Here is a 20,673-nt window from a genome sequence, read left to right on the forward strand (position 1 = left end):
ATAAGTTTTATGTAAGCCTAAAATTTCCCCAAAATGGATTATTAATTAAAAATGAATGTATAAGAAAAAAAAATTCCCCTCTTCCCTTTTCCATTGTCCTAGGCCACTGTCCTGTCCTTCCTGACAGTGGAATCTGCAAAGGAAGGGAATATACAAGGCCAAGTGACACAAGAAAGAAAATATTACAACTTTTATGACCGTGTAATCTTAAAACCAGAAATGAAGCTGTACTGACATTTGAAATGTAGACAGGCCCCTGGACATCACTCAGAGTAGGTCAGAGTCCAAGTGTGCTAGTTTAGAGGTGGGGAGTAGAGGAGAGGGTAGTAGACCCTCACTACGGGATACCCTGCTAGCCTCACAAAGTAATTCTCTCCCTCATCATTTTACCAGTTCCATGAATTCACTGTTTTTACATATCACATGACTTATTAAATTAATCTGCCTAGTGGAAAATTATATATGTGTACAAAAAAGTCCCACATTGAGTATGATGAAAATACAAACACAAGTAGACTACAAATTACTACATTTGTATAAGCTTTTTACCAGCCATATTGCAAGAAACAAAACCCCTAAAAGCAAAATCATCAGACTATTTAAAAAGGCATATATTCTAAGTAGTTGTACAAAGCAGTTTCAGTTCTACAATTTGGATTATGAGTACAATGCATTTTTATCAATGGCACCTCTTCCATCTTTCTATCCCATTTTTCTCCATCCCATCCAAATCCTCAAGTTGTGTAAATTTATTGTATTTTTTAAGGTCCGTATGAATTCATCAGGGCATATGATTTATGACTTAATGAGTCACTTTTTTGAATTTTACTGATAAATTTGTGTGATCATCTAAGTTTGGATGTTGCTGTTCTTAATTACACTAAAAGTTTCCCCACTGGATTTTCTGCCTCTGCACTTGATGTCCTTCAAATCATTTCTCTGTAAAATGCTTCTCCAGTTCTGTCACTTCCTCATTTAAAATATTTCCTTCCTTTTTATTTTTTATGCTAAGTCCTAATGTTGATGATATGAGACACCCCAGAAAGAGTATGCATGACCTTCCTCTCTGGATTTGCCTGTGCTATCATTGTCCTTAAAAGACCTTTCTCTTTTTCCTGTGACTAAAGGGCAGTCTTTTGTCCTTTCATTTGACTCTTATCATTCTCATTATTCAGGTACACTAAGCTGTCACTTCCAGCTGAAAAACTTTTGCCTCTAACTCAATGAGAGGTAACTTTTGATAGTGCATTGTTCTGTCTACTATTGCTTAATCATTATTGTTGAGTTGTTGGCTCTGGGACAGAGATCAAGTACATGCAGGGCTCAAGACCATGACCGTGTGTGTGTGTGTGTGTGTGTGTGTGTGTGTGTGTGTGTGTGTGTGTGTGTGTGTGTGTGTGTAGTACACACTTATGATTAGATAAATTAGGGCCACTACTTTTTTGAGGAAAGTGATAGGGAATAGAGAATCCTGTGCAATGTTGGTGGAAAAATCATATTGTGAGTCTGTTTATTTTAGATAATGATTATTAACAATGCCAATTTTGTTTGCCAAACTGTTTATGATTTTTAACACTTTAAAAAGATATTATATCATATTAGTAACAGAACATTTACTGATGGAAAAATGCAGTAGCTTAAATTTAAAATGCAAAATGTAAATGATACTTTTCTAACTTGCTCCAAAGTTAGGGTCTTACTTTTTTTTGACTAAGCTTACTTTCCATGAGACTGCTAAGTCTTTAGGTTGGGGTAATTTTTCCCCTCTTTTATTTTAAGAGAAAAATTTGATATTTCTGTTGTATTCCTAATTGAAGTAGCAATTTTTAACTTTGAGAAAAAGGACTTATAATATGTTGCTCATTATTATTTAGTTTGAGGCAACTTCTATTTCTTGAGCTGTTCATTGTTAATTTTGTTTACTTCCCTTCCTCTCTATTCCTTCTTCGTTTTGAGTTTGAAACATTATGCCCATCTTGTTTACTTAAGTCAAGTACATTTAATTAAATCAAGGAATCATGTAGACTTAAAAAATAGATACTAAAATAGTGATATTTCAAAAAAATCTCTTAGTATTAAACTCTCTGGGAATTCTATGTTAATTTGTTAGCGGTTGCCTTCAGACTCTGTCTCCAGACGTGTTCACATTCTGATTTTTCTGCCATATCATGCAATGGTCCTCACTTGTGAAGCTCACAGTAAGTTAGGGAATGATGCAATGGAAGCTGTGACTGCAACTTGCTTTTCTGACCTCCATTCTCCAGCTTTCTCTTGTGCTTTTTCCTGTTCTGCAGAGCCAAAGAGAACTCAGTTTTTCCATACTCAATTGTTCTCTGCCTCAAATTTATTACTGGCAGGTGCACACATGTACTTGCATGCATGAATTGTTCATCATAGCCTACATTATAGAAGCACATAGTTTACTCTATGGAGCTTTTGTTGAATGTTTCTGTTAAAAGCTTTTATTATATCGTACATATGATATAATATATTATAACTATAATTATATATAATATATAATTATATATGTTATAATATATATAATATGGCTGTAATCTATGTCCTTTAAACTTCCCCAAATAAAGTCTCTCATGACTTCCTTTCTTTCTTTTTCTCTCTGTTTCCCTTTTTCCCTTCCCTTCTCTTCGTTTCCCTTTTTTCTTTTTACCTCCCTCCTTCCCTTCTTCTCCCTCCCTTTCTTCCTCCCTCCTTTCCTTCTTCTCTCCTTCCCTTTCTTCTTTCCTATATTCCTTTCTTCCTTCTTACAATTTTTTTTTGCCAGTTCTGGGGCTTGAACTCAGGGCCTGAGCACTGTCCTTGGCTTCTTTTTGCTCAAGGCTAGCACTCTACCAACTTGAGCCACAGTGCCACTTCTGGCCTTTTCTATATATGTGGTGCTGAGGAATCGAACCTAGGGTCTCATGTATATGAGGCAAGCACTCTTGCCTCTAGGCCATATTCCCAGCCCCCTTCTTAGAATTTTTTTTTTTTTTACAAGTCACAGCCAATGAAACCAAAGCCTTCACCTGTAATGGCTGGCCATAATCCATCTCCAATCTAGGATCCATCCTGTGAGAAGAATTGCTTCCAGAAAGAGGGTGTGGCAGGAACCTGAGAAGTCCCTAGTCCAGGCTTGGGAACTGGGCAGAAACAGGCTCTAGGACCTCAACCAGAGCACAGCATGTGTTCTCAATGGTGTGTCTGGCTCACTTCCAGCTTGCTTTTAGGAACCCTAGGAATAGTTCCCAAGTTGGGTTTGAATGCATCAGTAGGCAGCACAGGTTCTCATGCCCTACTTCCATTTCATGATCACAGATGTGGTTGCATGACTTTTTAAATCCATTGTTAATAGAGTTCTCTGCTTAAGGCTTTCTGCTTGTAAGACATATCAAAACCTAAGTAAATTTTTTGGTGATGGAAGCATTAAGGGTCCACAGAGACCCCACTTTTCTCCTTTTCCCTCCTGAGGGATGAGCTTCTCTCATCGTTGAATGAACTGGCTCATACCATCTCCCTCAACTACCAGCCACCTCAGGAAGTGTTTGGGCCCCTTGATTTTAGGCATCCCCCTACCAAAAAGATAGTGACAATGATTTTTGCATTTGTTTCCTAAGAGTGCAATCAGTCCAAAGATCTCTGGTGTCTGAGGTTAAAGGCTTGGACTTGTTGGCTATACCCATTTATGATGTGACTTTGATTTTTTTTTTTTTTTTTTGCCAGTCCTGGGGCTTGAACTCAGGGCCTGAGCACTGTCTCTGGCTTCAAGGCTAGCACTCTGCCACTTGAGCCACAGCGCCACTTCTGGCCCTTTCTGTATATGTGGTGCTGAGGATTTGAACCCAGGGCTTCATGTATAGGAGACAAGCACTTTACCACTAGGCCATATTCCCAGCCCCTTATTCTGTGACTTTGGAGAGGTCACTTTCTTTTTTCCTTTACTCTCTTTGTCTCATCAGAAGCCCCTGAAAAAATCTGCTTCTGCATTGTCCCTTCTTATCAACTGCCACTTCCCTACTGGGGACTGTCAGACCTCCAGTGATCTCTGCAGAATGCAGTCCAACTGACTGAAGAAACCACATCAATTGCTTTACTATATATTACATATTTTGGGTTTTTCACAAGGACTTTCCTTGTGGTTGTTTTGCTTGTTTTTAAAAACAAGATCTATATTCAAATTGAATTGTTCTTGACTCGTTTATGTCATCATGGGGATGCCCAGTGTTCAGAGGGACCACCCTTTATGGGATGTGCTATTAGGAATGATTGGTCCTAATTTTAAGCCAGGAAAACTTCTGTTTTTAATGTTTGGTGTCACTACATATTGAACAAAAATTTTTCAGACAGGTTTAAAAGAAAAACTGTGCATGTCCTATAAATTTATGTATTCCCTTGAAATAACGTTTTATTTACTTTGGTGAATTTAGGATTTTATTCTTGGTAGGGCTGTGTTCTACCATTTGAGCAACACTACCAGCCTCTCTAGCTTTAGATGGGGGTTCACAGTTATTCCCAGACCAACCTCCAGTTGCCATCCTCTTATCTACACCTCCCACCATGCCCAATTTATTTGCTTAGTAGGGTTTGACTTTGTGTCTGTGCTGGCCTTGAACCATGATCTCCCAGTCCTCACCTCCTAGGATTGTAGGTAGGAGTTACTATGCCCAGCTCTTAAGATGTGTATCTTTTTGAAGTTGTCATTACTCTGTTCACTTGGCAGGGCTTTCTCTAAATTTAGGCATATATTATTTTTAGCTTTTTAGTGTATATTTCCTATCTTAAGAAAATAGTAAAAACACTTTAAATATTGTAGATGTTCTATATGATATTTTTTAGACAAACGAATATTGCAACAATTTAAATTCTATATGGGACTGTGATCAATATACTGCTTATTGTTTTGAGGAGAATTAATTTTATTGGTCAATAGAAATCAGCTAGTCTAGCAATTTTGGGGGTAAGAAAGGCCAGGAAACATTTAGAGTAATAAGCTTAATAAAATATAATAAATACATGGTAATGATTAGCAGTACATACAATGGAAAATATTTAATGGCTCTTAGTTGTTTTTAACTTAAGCTTTGAGGAAATTATATATACATACATACTTATCAAAGGCAAAAATGCATTATTTTGTCATGTAATACCTCTCCTTTCTTAGTATCTTAATATATAAACACATTTCTCTTCTGCTGAAGAATTTTCAGCTTATGCCTTTTAGCCTGGATTGCTTCTTAAGTTTAAAGACCCTCCTTTTAGAATTTTATTAGAAATAAGTAACTTTAAAAAAGACATTTTAGGCAAGGTAGTTTTCTATTCAAGATAAGCACATCTGATTACTTGAGGTATAGAATCCACTTTCCCTAAAGGCAGAGATGAGAAGAATCTGCAAAGGAAATGTGCTTAGTGAAAACTGGTTACTGTGATAAGTATTTCTCACAATTGACTGTTGTTTTCATTGGCTTCTCCTGCTGGCATTGATTTAAAGGGTTTTAAAATTCATATTCTTTTCTTAACAATACTAAATCTCAAACACTTGTATTTGTTGGGTGGGGAAGGGATTTGTGAGCTTAACAATGTCTTTTGCTGCTGCATATAAATGGTGTTGACTTAATAGGAAAACACTTCCGCATCAAGTCTGAAGACAGAAGTCTGAAGACAGAGGGTGTAGGTGGAGCTGGGTAGAATGGCCTTGTGATTCCTGGAGTGTCTAATGTTTGTGCTCTCTGTACGTAGCCCAGGTTAGTTCTGTTCCTTCTTCCTTCCCTTCTCACTGCATAGTTCAGAAGTGTGCACCTGAATGAACAGTGGAATCTACTGAGTGGCATGAAGTTGCTGGACCATCTTGTGCCTAGAAAAGGGTCACAGACATGTCAGAATCCTAAATATGACATGAACAAATCCTTCAGGAGTATATCTACATTTTTCTCACCTGATTTTTGCCTCCCTTCCTCATGCCATCCTGTAGTTCTCCTGCAATAATATAATGATATTGTATTTGTAGGCATAGGAAAATATTTTTCCAGGTCCTTTCCTAGGAACAGTATGTCTCTTTTACTCAAGGACATTCTATTTGTACATCACATATAGATTTTAAACAAATATAGTTTCCTTTCATCATACATGTATGAAGTGATTTATGGTTTACAAACCTTATAATAACAACATAAAAATAGATTTTGAGAGGAGTTCCTAATTATAATTAAGTAACTGAATCACATTAAATCTTTTTGACAATCTGGAAAAGTGCATCATAATACAAATTTTTGATACTATTGAATTCCCCTATAATCTGTCATTGAAAATCACATTTCAAATATATGACACTAATGTTTTCCATAGTTCATAACTGTTTTAAGAAGAATATACTTAATGATCTTCCCAGCCATGAGGCAGTTATGATTGGTTTTGAGTTGTTGAGTGGTTTCTTCATACAAATCTCTCTCCTAATCTGTGACATATTAGGAAGCATTTTTTGCCCTCACATTTTATTGCCTGTTCTATGTGGCCCTGACAATATTAGAAGGGAATTCACAGAGAAATCAACATGGAAATTATAGCCACTAAAATCTCTCAAATTAGGGGCTGGGAATATGGCCTAGTGGCAAGAGTGCTTACCTGGTATACATGACACCCTGGGTTCGATTCCCCAGCACCACATATATAGAAAATGACCAGAAGTGGCACTGTGGCTCAAGTGGCAGAGTGCTAGCCTTGAGCAAAAAGAATCCAGGGACAGTACTCAGGCCCTGAGTCCAAAGCCCAGGACTGGCAAAAAAAAAAAAAAAAAAAAAAAAAAAATCTCAAATTAGAACATGTTTTCAGGATTAGTAGTGATTTCAGTAGTTTAGCTTTCTGAAAATTCCCATAGGAATCTTACGTAACAATATATGTAAGTTAAGGTGAAACATCACAATAGTTTCACTTATTGCAAAAAGAAACGTATGTCGAATAAATGTGAACGTTCTTAAAATTTAGTTTTGTTTGCAAATTGAGTTTATCAGTTTGTAAGTGGTTCTGTTTTGTTAGTGCTGAAAAATCTAAGATGGTATTTAAGTCCTTTCTTTTAAAATGTTTCTCCCTTTAGGAGAAACCTTAAACTTGCCTCTAGAAGTGTTTATAAACTACAGTCATGTAGCAGAGTTTTGATTCAGAGAAAAGAAATTCCATTTATTTTACAATTTAAGTAACGTAGAAATCTCCACAGAAGGAGATAATAAGTTGGGTGTTCCAGTGATATAAATTCCATGTTTTATTGGTGGGTCAGATCCATAAGGATAAGATTAAGACTTTCTACACATTGGCAGGAAGAAGATAACCTTGTTGACTGATGGATTTCCTCCTTCACTCCCCCAGCCTCCTTAATGATCCCCAATTGGATGTAGAATGGAATTTGGGGGTAGGAATGTTTATGAGAGGGAATCTGGGGTGTGTCAACCAATGGAATGTCTACTGCAAGGAGGGTGTTCAGGATATAGTGGGCCAGAGAAGGGAATTAATCCCTGGGTGGAGCTGAGTGGGTCACTTAATCTTCCAAAATATTTATTTTAGAGTAAGTGAATTTGAGTGGCAACATCTGTAGGCAGAGTTAGGCACAAAGGTGTACTCTTGCAATGCCAAATAGAAATAATGTTATTATAAATAGTTAATGCTAGAACGTTCTATTGAGCAAAGAAAACCAACCAACCAAACAAACCTTTAAAGTGACTTGAAAGGAAAAAGGTTTTCCTTCATGAAATTTAAAGGTATTTTACATATCTAACGCAATATAAATACTCTGTGATTGGCACTGGTCATTTGAAGTTGAGGAAACTGAGAAGATTTATTAGTTTGTTCAAGGTTACATAGTAATGGAATCTACATTTGGTCCTAGGTGTTCTTTGTTTGCTTATCTTGTTTGGCTTGTTTTTGCAGTACTGGAGTTTGATCTCAGGATCTTGAGCTTCTAAGGTAGATGTAGGTCCCGAGTCACACTTTCAGTCTCCCGTACTACTTTTTACCTGTTACTTTTGAGATATATTCCTACCTGTGTGTCCCTCAGTCTGTCTATTTTGTGCTTCCCCTTGTTAGGATGACAGATGTGGTACTGCATTGCATCCAGCGGTGGTGACCTCATTGAAATGGGGTCACTCAGACTTTTTTTGCCTAGACTCTTTTAGAAGCTCAGTTCCCCAAACTTAACTTCTCATACAGCATAGATCATACCACCATGCCCAGTTTGACATAGAAAAGAGTTTAGTAAAAGAAATTTGATGCTTATAAAAAGGTTGACAATTTGTGGCAGCAGGATCTTCACATCTATTGATGTCTTATATCTGGCACCATTGTTACCATCAGAAGGTGGAAATCTGCTCCCAGAATGTAGTTATGCCACAGGAATCACAAAGACAGCATCACAAATGGTGTCTTGGAAGCCATCCTGTGCATGTGGCATACATTTCAGGCAAAAACACAAATTAACGTGGGCTCTGTTTTTATAACCACTTGATTAGTAATGAGCATTGGGGTAGCAGTAAAGCCCAAGGATCCTGCTGAGCTCACTTCTTTCCTCATCTCCTGACTGTGTATCTAATTAGTAGAGCTCTAAGGTGCAGGGGAGCATGGGAAGAGAAGTGCTTAGTGTTTTGGCCTTTTTTTTCTTTTTGTCATTCATAAAGGTACACAGGAAAAAAGTAGGTATGGAAGTGAAATCACATCACTAAAACAGTCATAGCAGTGGGATAGCACTTTGTTTCCATGACCATATTTCTGGACCTATCTTCATACCTCGCCCTTACTAATTCTCACCTTTAGTCTTTCCTGGCTTGTCTTGAGAGAATTTTTTTTCCGGGTTTGCTTTTCTATGTTCTGATAAGTGGAAAGATATATAAGTGGTAGGATTTAAATAAAAAAAAATTGATACCAGTAGATACATTCTCAGTATAAAAACTTAAACTAAATGTTTGAGTAATTCATGCAGTTAACTTAAAGCTTGCTAGCACTTGGACTTGAACATAGAGCCTGGGCACTGTTCCTTAGTTTTTTTTGCTCAAGGATGGCACTCTACCACTTGAGTCACAGCTTCACTTCCAGCTTTTTTGGTAGTTACAGGAAGAGTTTCCATGATCCTCAATCTCAGCCTCTTGAATACCCAACTCAGCTTTTGTGAGAAGTTATATTTTGCAGCAAGTAGAGCATGGTTTGAGAGCTCTTGATATAACCACCATAACAGAAATGCTAGAAAAAGAAAACATATAAGTTTAGGAGAGTGTGCTGAGTCCATGGTATCTCTGAGAGAATCTTTGACAGAATACTTAAAAGCTCAGCTTCACGGAATGAAATCTGCATATTCACAACATGTTTTACAATGGAAAACAATCTAGATGTGAGTTCTGCTGGATATTTCTGATACCGTCATTTGGAGATCAATTTATAAATCTGATATCCCAAGTTATGCAAACGTGCAGAGTAAGTTACTTTCAAGCTGGAATTGTATCTTTGGCCATTACTTTAAAGTTAAGCACCTAAAACTATCTAAGATTTCATCCCCTTCCAGAGCAAGGTGGAGAGTCCTTCAAAGCCTTCCCCTGAGTAGTCAGTGACTCTTATGTAAGTAAGCCAGGATTGTACTTCCGGAGTGCCCTGTGAAGCCTTTCTATTTTTTTTTTTTTTTTATCTTCTTAAAGGCTTTTCTGTTTATTTGACAAGTGGAACAATTGAATGAGAGTCTTTGTTCCTGTGTAAGTAACTACAATGAGTATTTGTGTTGCAGGGTTTTTTTGTGATGGTTATATTTTTATCTCCTTCATCTGCTTACTTTTAATGAATTGAATTTGAGAAAGAGAAAAAGGAGAGAGGGAGAGAGAGAGAGAGAGAGAGAGAGAGAGAGAGAGAGAGAGACCAACACCCCTAAGCTAAGAAATAACTTGCTGTTTTGGAAGTATTCAAAGTTATGTAACCAGCCCAGTATTTGTAAAACAACCCATCAAATTAAAGATAGGAAAGTCTTGGTTGAGGATTATCTGGTGACAGTTGCTTATTATTCACAACCCCGCCCCGCCCCCCCTTGCCATCCCAGTTTTGGTACTGGAGTTTGAACTCAGGACTTGGGACCTAACTCTTGTTAGGCAGGCACTCTACCACTGACCATCACATCTTGTTCTTTTTGCTTTGGTTACTTTTCAGGTAGGGTTTTCCATTTTTTTATGTTTGCTGTCTGTATAAGGCTTCCCAGATAGCTGGGATCACAGGTGCGTACCACTTGCTCTGCCGAGGCCAGGGGAGAATGAACAGACTCCATTTAGAAAGTATACAATGAAGACAGCACAGTCAAGGAAAGGGTGGGACACATTATGGCAAAGTAAGCAGAGGCAGAGGGAGCAAATAGAAAACATTGAGTTGTGCACCAAGCTTTGTGAGAATTGCATAGCAGTACAAGAAACTAAATGGAAATCTTGAGAAATGGGTATGTATATGGAGAAATAAAAAAGAACCTTGAAAGTGACACTTAAGTCATGATTAAAGGCAGTGGTGTTGAAAGATTCATACTCAAGCTGTGTCGTATGGATGGTGATTTGAGATTATTCAGCAAGTATTGTCATTGTTCCTTGAAGTGCTGGACTGCCAAGGAAACTGACTTGCTCTCTCATCTCTAAGCCATCCCTCTTTTCTTCCAGAAATGTTTAAAATCCATTGCAATAGCTCAAGTCCATATTCCAGAACACCATGACAGCTTTTTCCTCCCAGAGGTTTGTATTTAACCCTCTATTAGTTATGCTTTTTCTCTATGATTCTTTAAGATGCATGGCTTTTTAAGATGCTTTGCACATTATTTTGTATTTGTGGCAGTACTGCACGTGTTGGATGTGTTACATATTGTTTAGTAAATTGCATTATATTTACATGTGTAAAGATTTGTGCTGGCGTGGGGGTACTGGTGGCCCATACCTATAATCAGTCCTCATCACTCAGGAGGCTGAGATCTGAGGATTGCAGCTCAGAGCCAGCAGAAGCAGACACATCAGAAAGGCTCAACTCAAATGAAGCCACAAAAAAGCTGGAACTAGAGGCATAGATTAGTGATAGAGTGCCAACCATGTGTGAAAAAGCAAAGAGAGTGTGTGGCCCTGGGTGCAAGCCCCAGTACCAAAACACTTAATAAAAGAAAAATTCCTTGTGGAATATGGGCAGTTAGAACAGACTCTTACCATATCAAGAGAAAAGCCTACATTTGAGGGCTCTGTTCTATGTGTTGAAATATTCTTGATTTGTTTCTTGATTCAACCATGAAATATTGGTAGTGGAAATCTCTTTATACTTAAAACTATAAAGTGAACTCAAGATTTTATATGGCTCAAAAATGTTAGTTTTTCTACCTTATTCAGTTTTGCTGATTCATTTCTATTCTCTTATCACTTTTACCTGCCTGTGAAATAACTATGTGCTCTAAAAATCCCTTTTGCCTGGGGAGGGGTGATTTTTCTCCTGCTTTTTATTTTATCCAAAAAAAGGCATCATCTATAACACATGTTCTCAAATCATCTTTTTATTTCCTTCCTTGGGGGAGAAAGCCTCAGATGACTTTTGGTTAGTTTCCTCTCCATTTCTTGGACTCAACTACTTCTAACCCTCCACCCCTCACCCCAGCAACTAGAAAGAATAGTTCGTTGATGAGTGAAATATGTCTGTACAAAGTTTGCTTGTTCCCATAGTAACTAGCAGTAGTCACTGCTGTCTCTCATTTTTGGACCTCAAATGGAAATGTTTAGTGTCACTTCCTGTGTTGACTCCGGTTGACAGCTATGCCTCTGTCCTGGATCATCATGAAAAGATTTATCTAACGTTTCTCTCTCTCAAAAAAAATAGAAATAAAAGAATAAAAATCAAATCCTGAATTCGAATACTATTCAACCAAAGGATTCTATAGAAGTTTCTTGTGAATATCCACAGAACCTTTCTGTCTTCGCTAGTTGCTGCTAAGACAATATCATAAACTACATAGTTTATATAGATCAGAAATTTATTTTTCTCCTTTCTGGAGAATAGAAAGTCCAAGATGATGGTGCCAGAATTTGGTGAGGGCTATATGCTCTATCTTCCCAGGGTAGGAGAATGTAATGGAGTCCGAGGGAGGGGGCGATCCCCCATCCCTCCAAGAGTTCACCACTCAGAGACAGTCTCAAGTAAAAAGATGAATTTATTGGGGAAATTCTGGATGGATCAGTCCCAGGTTTCAGAAAAACATATAACACAGAACAGGGCAGTGGCACAGAAACTTACTTGCAGAGGATTTCTAAGTACCAACAAACCAATTCAGCTGCAATGGACGCCATGGGGACGACAGACACAAGACTGGAACATGTGGCATGGCATAATGGCGCCTGAGCTCGCCTGCCCCTAAATAGGGTCAGGTCAGGGGGCAGGGTCACAGGAAGCTCCCAGTTCCAAGCACTTGACAGACAGGTTCAGTAACCTATAGGCGATGTGCCGCCCTGTCTCTTGGGGTTCAGGAACTCCCATTACTTGGGGATGGGACTTCCTTTCCTGTAGGAATCCAGGCACACCCACCAAGAATTGGTGTGCAGTTTCAGGGGGACGTGGGACACTATTGTTTACAGGGAGAGGGAATCTCCCAGGGCCTCTGAGCAGAGGGGGCTGGGGAGATAGTGGAGGTGGAGTCAGCTTCTGCCCTCTTTCCCTGGCCAGATGTGACCTCCATATTACAGAGAATAGGAACTGAAGTCATGGACTCAAGCTCTTTTTGTCAAAGGCTTTATCTTAAACACTTCCTAATAGGTCCTGTCTTCCAACACCATTGCATTGAGGATTATATTTCTAATGCATAAAAATTTTGAAGGAAACGTATTAAAGCTATAATCCTATGATAAGTCTGTTATAGGTATGCACACATACATATTATATATATATATGTATATATACACATAACTAGGAAGGATTTCGTGTTTTATGTGCTGAGACCTGTGAATTTATGATTCTTTAACAGAACTAATGTCTATTTGAGAACATAAAGTATGTATAAAACTAATGTGAGTAGCATTAAAGCTACTTGTTGTAAACATAGAAATGTCTTCTCATCTAGTGGTGAGGAGACAAAGGAAGCCTGAGATGACAATTATAGTCCACTTTTTCCTGGACACCTCCTCATGAGGTGGCTCAGGACCTCCAGAAAGGGTATGAAAATATCAGGGGTGTTTGATGGTTTTAACTTACTTGCTTATAATATTAAAATGTCTGAAAGCATTACAACAAAACCTTGGATGTGACTGGATGGAAGACTTTTGCTCAGTTCACAACTTTACAGAGCCCTGACTTTCTAGTAGGCTAAAGAAATTTTAGCACTTACTCTTATTACTATGAAATTCCAAAAACAGCATAGTCATTATAATCAAACATGAAGATATATTTTTCCATATGTGTATATATGTGTGATCATGTATTATATATATTATATGTAAATATATATACATACACATGTAGGTCTATGTATGTATATATGCACATATATGTTCTATATATGTATATAAAGGAAAAATATAAGAAAGTTTTACATGCTACCTATTGATACTGGAATATATATTAAATATAACCATTTTAAATGTATCTTGGGGACATTCTGGTTTTTCCAGAGATAAAAATATACTTACAGTAGTGTATTCTTAACATTTCATTAACATTAACTTTTCATAACATTAACTTTTGTATGTTATTCAATATTTAATATGTTCGTGAAATATTATTTTTCATTCTAGTTTGTTGTGAATGGTAAATTTTTGAGGATAAATCTACTTGTATATAAATAATCCCATGTTAATTGTTTGGCTGGATTTAAAAAAAATATATGGTAGGATGCATGTACCATAAAATGTATCATTTTATAACCTGCAGAGCTTTTGATATACTAGCGCATCGCACAGGTTCAGTATGCTGTAACTGTCAGTCACCCTGTTCCAGATCCAAGCTCATTCTGCAGACCTTCCCATCTTCATCTTCCTCACACCATGGTAGGCACTAATCAGATTTCCCTTCTGTTTGGATACTTTCATGTCATGGCTTGCAAAATAATAGAAAAGAGCTGGTTTTATCTTTATTGTTCTGTCTATAAAGCTATGCTTTCTTGATCAGTTTGAAGTTCTTTTCTATTTATTTTTTTAGAAGGATTTCCCAGTCATGTATTTTAATGTGCACGAGTTAATTTAGAAATAATTGGCTAGAAATTTTAATGTTAAATTTTAATTTTAAACGAATTTGTAATTAATGGAGTAAATGAAACTCACAAAGTTAAAAGTACTAACCAATAAAAGTCAGGCATTTTCTTAAACTTTCCTAATTCTGAGAATTAACTACAGGAATCAAGCTCATCATCATAAATTTTCACACTTATGTATGTATGGAGATTTAAAATTAGAAACATAAAGGTAAAAAGACTTGAAGAGTTAGAAATGTTGTCCTAAGAAAAACTATTCTAAACCATAGGGATATAAGTTCCTTCCTTCCTTCCTTCCTTCCTTCCTTCCTTCCTTCCTTCCTTCCTTCCTTCCTTCCTTCCTTCCTTCCTTCCTTCCTTCCTTCCTTTTTGAAGCAGAATTATGCTCAGTTGTAAGAGTGCCTACTTAAGTCCCTGCCCCCACTTTTTCCCCTTGCTGGATAATCTCATACATGAAAAGAAATGAAGGGAGGGAAAACTCTATTAAAATAATTCACATATTGGGTCATTTAAAAAAGCTAAATGTATTGATAATTATATTAGTTGAAGAAGCATACTTACAGTTTCTCTAAAAAGTAGTGGTAAGGTTCAAATACCTAGCTGTGCCCTTGAGATTATTGAATACAGATCTGCTTTATGGGTTTTCTCAGCTTTTGTGGTTTCTTTATGCTTTTATTGTTTTCTTTTGTTTGGAGTACTTTTCACGGATAAGGGCCTTGTAAGTAAGCAGGGTGGAGCACTCTTAGAATTAAATTTCCCTTTTGGTTTAGTGGTTAAGAGTGCAGGATTGATTGTTTGAATGACAGGGCCACATCCTTCCATCTAAGCATGTTGCCATTAAGACCTCCCTATACTTATCCTGTGATCTCTTCCAAGTAATCAGAGAACCTGTCTATGGGCATATTGTGAGAAACAAGCAACAGCAAGAGTTCTTCAGAAGCCTTTTGCAAAATGCCTGATGTGTAGTGAGCCTGATGTACCCAAGGTGATGAAGAACCAAAGCATTCTTTTCTCTAAAACAACAACAAAATAACAATAATGTTATCTCAACTGCTTGGTAAAAAATTTACTTTTAGCAACCTTTGGCAAAAATGTTCCAGGATCTCATATGTATCCACATACATTAAGGGGAGGTGGTACATTTTTGTATTACTTCTGCCAGATGAATAAGAGGCACCTAAAACATTTTGATTAAAAAAGATTGTCAGATACCTTAAATCACTGTAAAACAGATTTAAGAATGTCTTGTTGAGATGTTTATTATGATCTGTTACATTGAATCTTACTTTTCTTCTTTTAAGCTTAAAGTAGTGAAAAATTATTTGAAATTATAATACCACAGTTTTGAAATTCAGAATATTCAGGAAAACACATTACTCACTGTTGGTGAAATTTAGGAGTGTGTGTGTGTGTGTGTGTGTTTGAAATTCTCCAGAGTAAGGAAACGCCCCAGGGAAAATAAGCACAACACCAGTCAGGTATCAAAGGGAGTCTGTTCTAGTTTGACTGTGTTGAAAAACAAATGAGTGACTGGGAATTATATTTTCTCCTCACCCAGGGACCTCACAGGGTGATATTATGTCTCCATAAAAATACAGCCACTCCACTTGCTTGTTGCTTTCCCAGACTTTTGGATTTCTACTTTGCCCATCCAATACACTGGCGGCACCACCCATAGCAAACATCATTTGGCTTCTAAATAAGGCATAGATCTGAAAATACACACACACACACACACACACACACACACACACACACACACACACACATATACACACGGCATTTGTTGAATAAGTAGGAACACTACTCTTGTCTATGTTTTGTGTGGGTAATAACATCTACATCTTGTACAGCTCATAACCCAGCACCCTGAAAGACAAGGAAATTAATCATTAGATCTTCAATTAGTGTTTATTTTTTTTCATTCAAGGCTTTCCTTTGTACCCCAAAGTTGCTTGGAACTGGGAATCCTTTGGCCTCCCAAGAACTGAAATTATAGGTGTGCACCACCACAACCAGCTTAATTATTCAGTATTTTTCAAGAGGTAACCACACTGTAGTTGGTCTAGAAAAAAAGCTCTTATGGGAAAAAGTCTCAAAACTTTTCCATTAGATTGACTAAAAATCAATTTTTAAAATAGCCTTGATTTTAAGTTGACCAATAATGCTTACAAATTTAGACTTTATTTCTTTAAAGGACAGAAATGTATGGAAATAATTCTTATAAAATGACCATTGCAAAGACTTCTTACCTTCTCCTTTAGGCTATTAGGATATTTAATGTTAGCTATTTCTATGGTGTGGGCATACCAATAGGGCTTTATATTAACTCAATAAATATCACAATAATCCCTTGCACAAGTATTATTTGTTCCTCCACCTTATATATGGAGAGCTAAAATAGTGTGAGGACAAAGCAGTTTAGCCTAAGTTAGTTTAATTAATGGGATAGTTAGTTTAATTGATCTGATTCTCTCAAGTTTTAACCCTTCAATCAATCCCTCCCATTTTATCATAGTATTTCTAGATGCAGAAAGATCGATCACTGCCCTATTTAACTGATTATAAATCACCTCTAAGGTCTGAGCTTCTCAGCATGGCCTATCTGACTTCCCTTGAAATGCCCTTTTCTTTGGAGATGTTTCTCTGCCCTTTCTTTTGAATTCCACCCAGGAAGGAGGCAAATCACTCTCCCTATCCTTTGTGTTGCCATTGTGTTACTCTGCCTTGCAATCTTCCTTGCAGCTTTCCTCATGCATCTGAGGATGTTTCTACTGGAGGTGTCTTAGAATTATCTTTCTGTGACTTTTTACTGGCAAATCTTGGCCACTGCACATAAGAGCAGGTGCTGAAGGTGGGGGAATCCAGCCTTTGACCTACAATGTTTATGGACACAGAATGCAGTGCTAAACAAGATGAATTATAACATTGAAAATTTCATATAAAATACATGGTTCTTAAAAAAAATAGAAATATTTGGTAATTTTTTTCCTATTTCTCTTTAGCAAGGTGTGAATTTACATAAAAGTTGATTATGAGTACTAGTTTTTAATGCTTTTCTAACAGGAACATAAAATACTGTACTGATTAGGGTGATAAGACTGAAAATGTTAAAGATAGTCAAACCATAACTTAGGTTAGTCAGCAGTGTGTCTAATAAAAAAAACATATTTCTCATAAGTGATACATATATTTGATAACAAAGAGTCATTGATTGTCAAATCAGTCCCTATAGTAGTCAGTGAGTGAAGAAAATTAAGGTGTTTCTTCTTGGAATTTAGATCGTGAGAGACAAAGTTAAGGAAAAGAAAATGACACATGCTTTGAACAGAGGAATAACAGTATGATTTGTGATCTGATGGCAACTGGTTTGAAATGTAAGGGGAAAAAAATCTCCAAAAGTCTTAAGAGAAGAGAGCATTTAAAGTAAAGTTTAAGCAATGAGAAAAAAAAATTCTAGGTCCAGAAAACAGTGAATGCAGAGTGAGGGTTTTGGGCTAACAGAACCAAAAGAAAACCGGACTTGCTTGAACAGTGTGAACAAAGTAGGGGTATTAGAACTAGATAACTGTCCTATCTTCTTGGACTTTGTATTTACCAGGAAGAATAGTTTGAGATTCATTCAAAGAGCCATAGGAAACCAAAGAAGGCTTTAAAATAGAAGTGATGGGATACATGTGTGGCAGTCTTTTCCTACTGGGAAGTTTGATGGAAGAAATTGAAGTGTGAGAATAGAGGCAGAGAGACTAATTTAGTATATTGTGGTGGGCACAGTGAGTTGAATTGGCATGATTGTAGTGGAAGCAAAGTGTCAGAATTCAGCATCAATTCTGGAAGTAAGAGAAGAGATAATTTTAGATTTTGTACACTAAGGGGCTTTGTTATTAATATGAGGAGGACTATAAGAAGAGAGAGGTAAAGAGGTTGCTTTTGATATTACCAACTTTGAGGCATCTAATTAGATTTCCAAGAAGAGAAGTAAAAACAATTGATGGTAATAAACTCTTAGTAGGGTGAGCCAAACCATTGATTATGAAAGATACCTTTGAGTGTAAAATGGAGATGGAGCATTATGTCATTAAACAATAACAGTGATTCAACAGAGGAACAAATGGGACTCTCTCAGCAAAGAATCTAGAATGTGTTGATTACGTGTAGAAGTCTCGTATCTGACAAAGATTTCAAGATCAGCAATATGAAATGCATAGAGTGCTGCTGAGAATTCAAGTGGGAACAGAGTCTTACTATTTAATACCCAGAGCAATGTTAGTGCCATTGGTGATAATGAAGATGTAGGAGACTCTCAATGAGGTTGAGGTAGAACCCAAGTGCAGTAGCTGATGAGAAGATCAGAGGTAAGAAAGGAGAAAAATAGAAATGGAAACTATCAACACTGTAAAAAATATGATTGTATATTTAAAATGTGCAGCAATGATGTTGTATATACTGCAAATTATTACTATAGTCAAGCAAATCACATATCCATTCTATCTATTTACCTTTTTTCTTTTCATGGTACAAGCAACTGAAATATATTCTCATAGGTAATTTCCAATAGAACAGTATTATTAACATCATAACTTTATATTAGATTTCTGGTCTTTTTCTAATGAACTTTGTGTGTGTGTGTGTGTGTGTGTGTGTGTGTGTGTGTGTGTGTGTGTGTGCTGGTAACTAGAACTTGAAGTCATGGCCTCACGTTTTCACTTATGGCTGGTGCTCTACTGCCCGTTTTGGCTTTTTGCTGGTTAATGAGAAATAAGAGTTTCAAGGATTTGTCTGTTTGGTCTGGTTTCAAACTTGATCCTCAGATCTCAGCCACTAAATAGTGATGATTATGGTTGTAAGCTACTGATGTCCAGTTTGAATATTGTTCTAAAAGAGATTTTGTGTGTGTGTGTGTGTGTGTGTGTGTGTGTGTGTGTGTGTGTGTGTGTATGGGAGGGGCGATACAAAATAGGTAGAGACCATTGAGTTTCATCAAGGCTGGAAAGGTTTGGCCAGTGGAAATTTCTGTTTAACTTTAGAATAGCTGTATAGAATCAACACTGACAATATGGAAGAAATCATGCTTGCATTTGTTAAAGTTTTGGCACATGCAAATCATCATCATCATCATCATCATCATCATCATCTTCATCATCATCATTTGATGGTCCTCGAGTTTAAACACAGGCCTCACATTTGCAAGGCATGTAACTCCACCAGGGCCACATCCTCATATCAAAGGACATGTTATTTTGTATTAAAGTTTCTGCTCTCATATTTGAATAGCTCTGCTGGAGTTTGAACAACTTGGAAAGTATTTGAATTGCTGCAAAGTTTTATTCTGATTTCTAAAAGAACCAATGATCTAGCCTTTCAGATTGTACTTCATTCACAGGGCCTTTACGGTAGGAGTGATGTCATCGAACAACTGCCAGCTTCAACCACCTGCACTGAGATTTCCCTAGTGGCAAACCAGGGACCAATGAGGAGAGGTTTTAGGGCATACACCGGGAAATTTACCTATTTACTTTCCTTTACACAAAAAATTAAATGTTATTTCTCTCAATTTTAATTTCATATACATGAGATATTTGAACTATCATCTTAGAAGTAATTTCAAGGTGTTTCTTTAATATTATACCAATGTCCTTCTTAATACTAAAATCAACTGTTTAAGACAATTTTGTATTGAAATTGCCTATTTTGTAGATGTTGTGTATCTGCAAGCATTTATAGCTTTTAAAAGAGACAAAAATACTGAACCCTCCAATTTTCAAATTACTTGAAAAAGGTGCTTTTTTCAAATTACCAAATGAAACACATACTCTTCAGAAAAAGCATGTGTGAAAAATAACTTAGCAGTGATCGTTCCCAGAATGGTTTTGTAAGACTCATAAATTCCTCCTTTTGCATATTTGCCCGAGGTAGGAAGTGCCTGGCTCTTACACATACATGATAAACAGTAGTCTTACTTACTGAGCAGGACAGTGGGTCTGGTTTTTCTAAAAGGAAAAAGCCAGAGTGGCAAGGCTTCATAGAGACCTTCTGGCAGAGTTGTTGTAAGTATATTTTTTAACAGAGTTTTCAATATAATTTAACATTTCCTAATCAGCTGCTTTAAAAATAATATTTTTTCTTGGGTTATTATTTGTTAGTAAACATAACTGATTATTATTTTTAAAAGTTCTTTTCCTTGTTTGGAAATTATGAGATTATGAAAAGCAGGTAGTATGAGGCTGAAGATTTAATTTTACTTAGAGATTCTCAATGTTCAAATTGTAAATTCTCTTGTTAATATAAACCCAATGTAAAATCAGGGAGGGGCAATCAATGAAATCAGTGCAGCTTTATTTCATAAATAGTTATTTTTCTAAATAAATACCTTGTAACTTATCAAACTAACTTATCAAAATTTAAGTTTCCCATAAAAATAAGCACATAAGACTTGCATTATAAAATTTTATTCACACAGAAGTCTTATATGT

The 20,673-nt window shown here is 36.7% G+C and overlaps 1 protein-coding gene and 1 long non-coding RNA gene across 8 annotated transcripts in view; one reads left to right on the forward strand and one right to left on the reverse strand.

Moving 5' to 3' along the window:
* Cobll1 (cordon-bleu WH2 repeat protein like 1) overlaps nucleotides 1–20,673 on the forward strand; it is a 131,202-nt gene that overhangs the window by 35,647 nt on the left and 74,882 nt on the right. The gene's annotated exons all lie outside the window — the stretch shown is intronic.
* LOC125350607 lies at nucleotides 4,187–4,804 on the reverse strand. Its single transcript, XR_007210776.1, has 2 exons — nucleotides 4,455–4,804; nucleotides 4,187–4,289 (listed from the first exon to the last, which is right to left on the reverse strand). It is a non-coding gene; the product is annotated as an uncharacterized LOC125350607 (long non-coding RNA).

Source organism: Perognathus longimembris, chromosome 4 (assembly GCF_023159225.1).
Source record: "Perognathus longimembris pacificus isolate PPM17 chromosome 4, ASM2315922v1, whole genome shotgun sequence".
Taxonomy (NCBI): domain Eukaryota; kingdom Metazoa; phylum Chordata; class Mammalia; order Rodentia; family Heteromyidae; genus Perognathus; species Perognathus longimembris.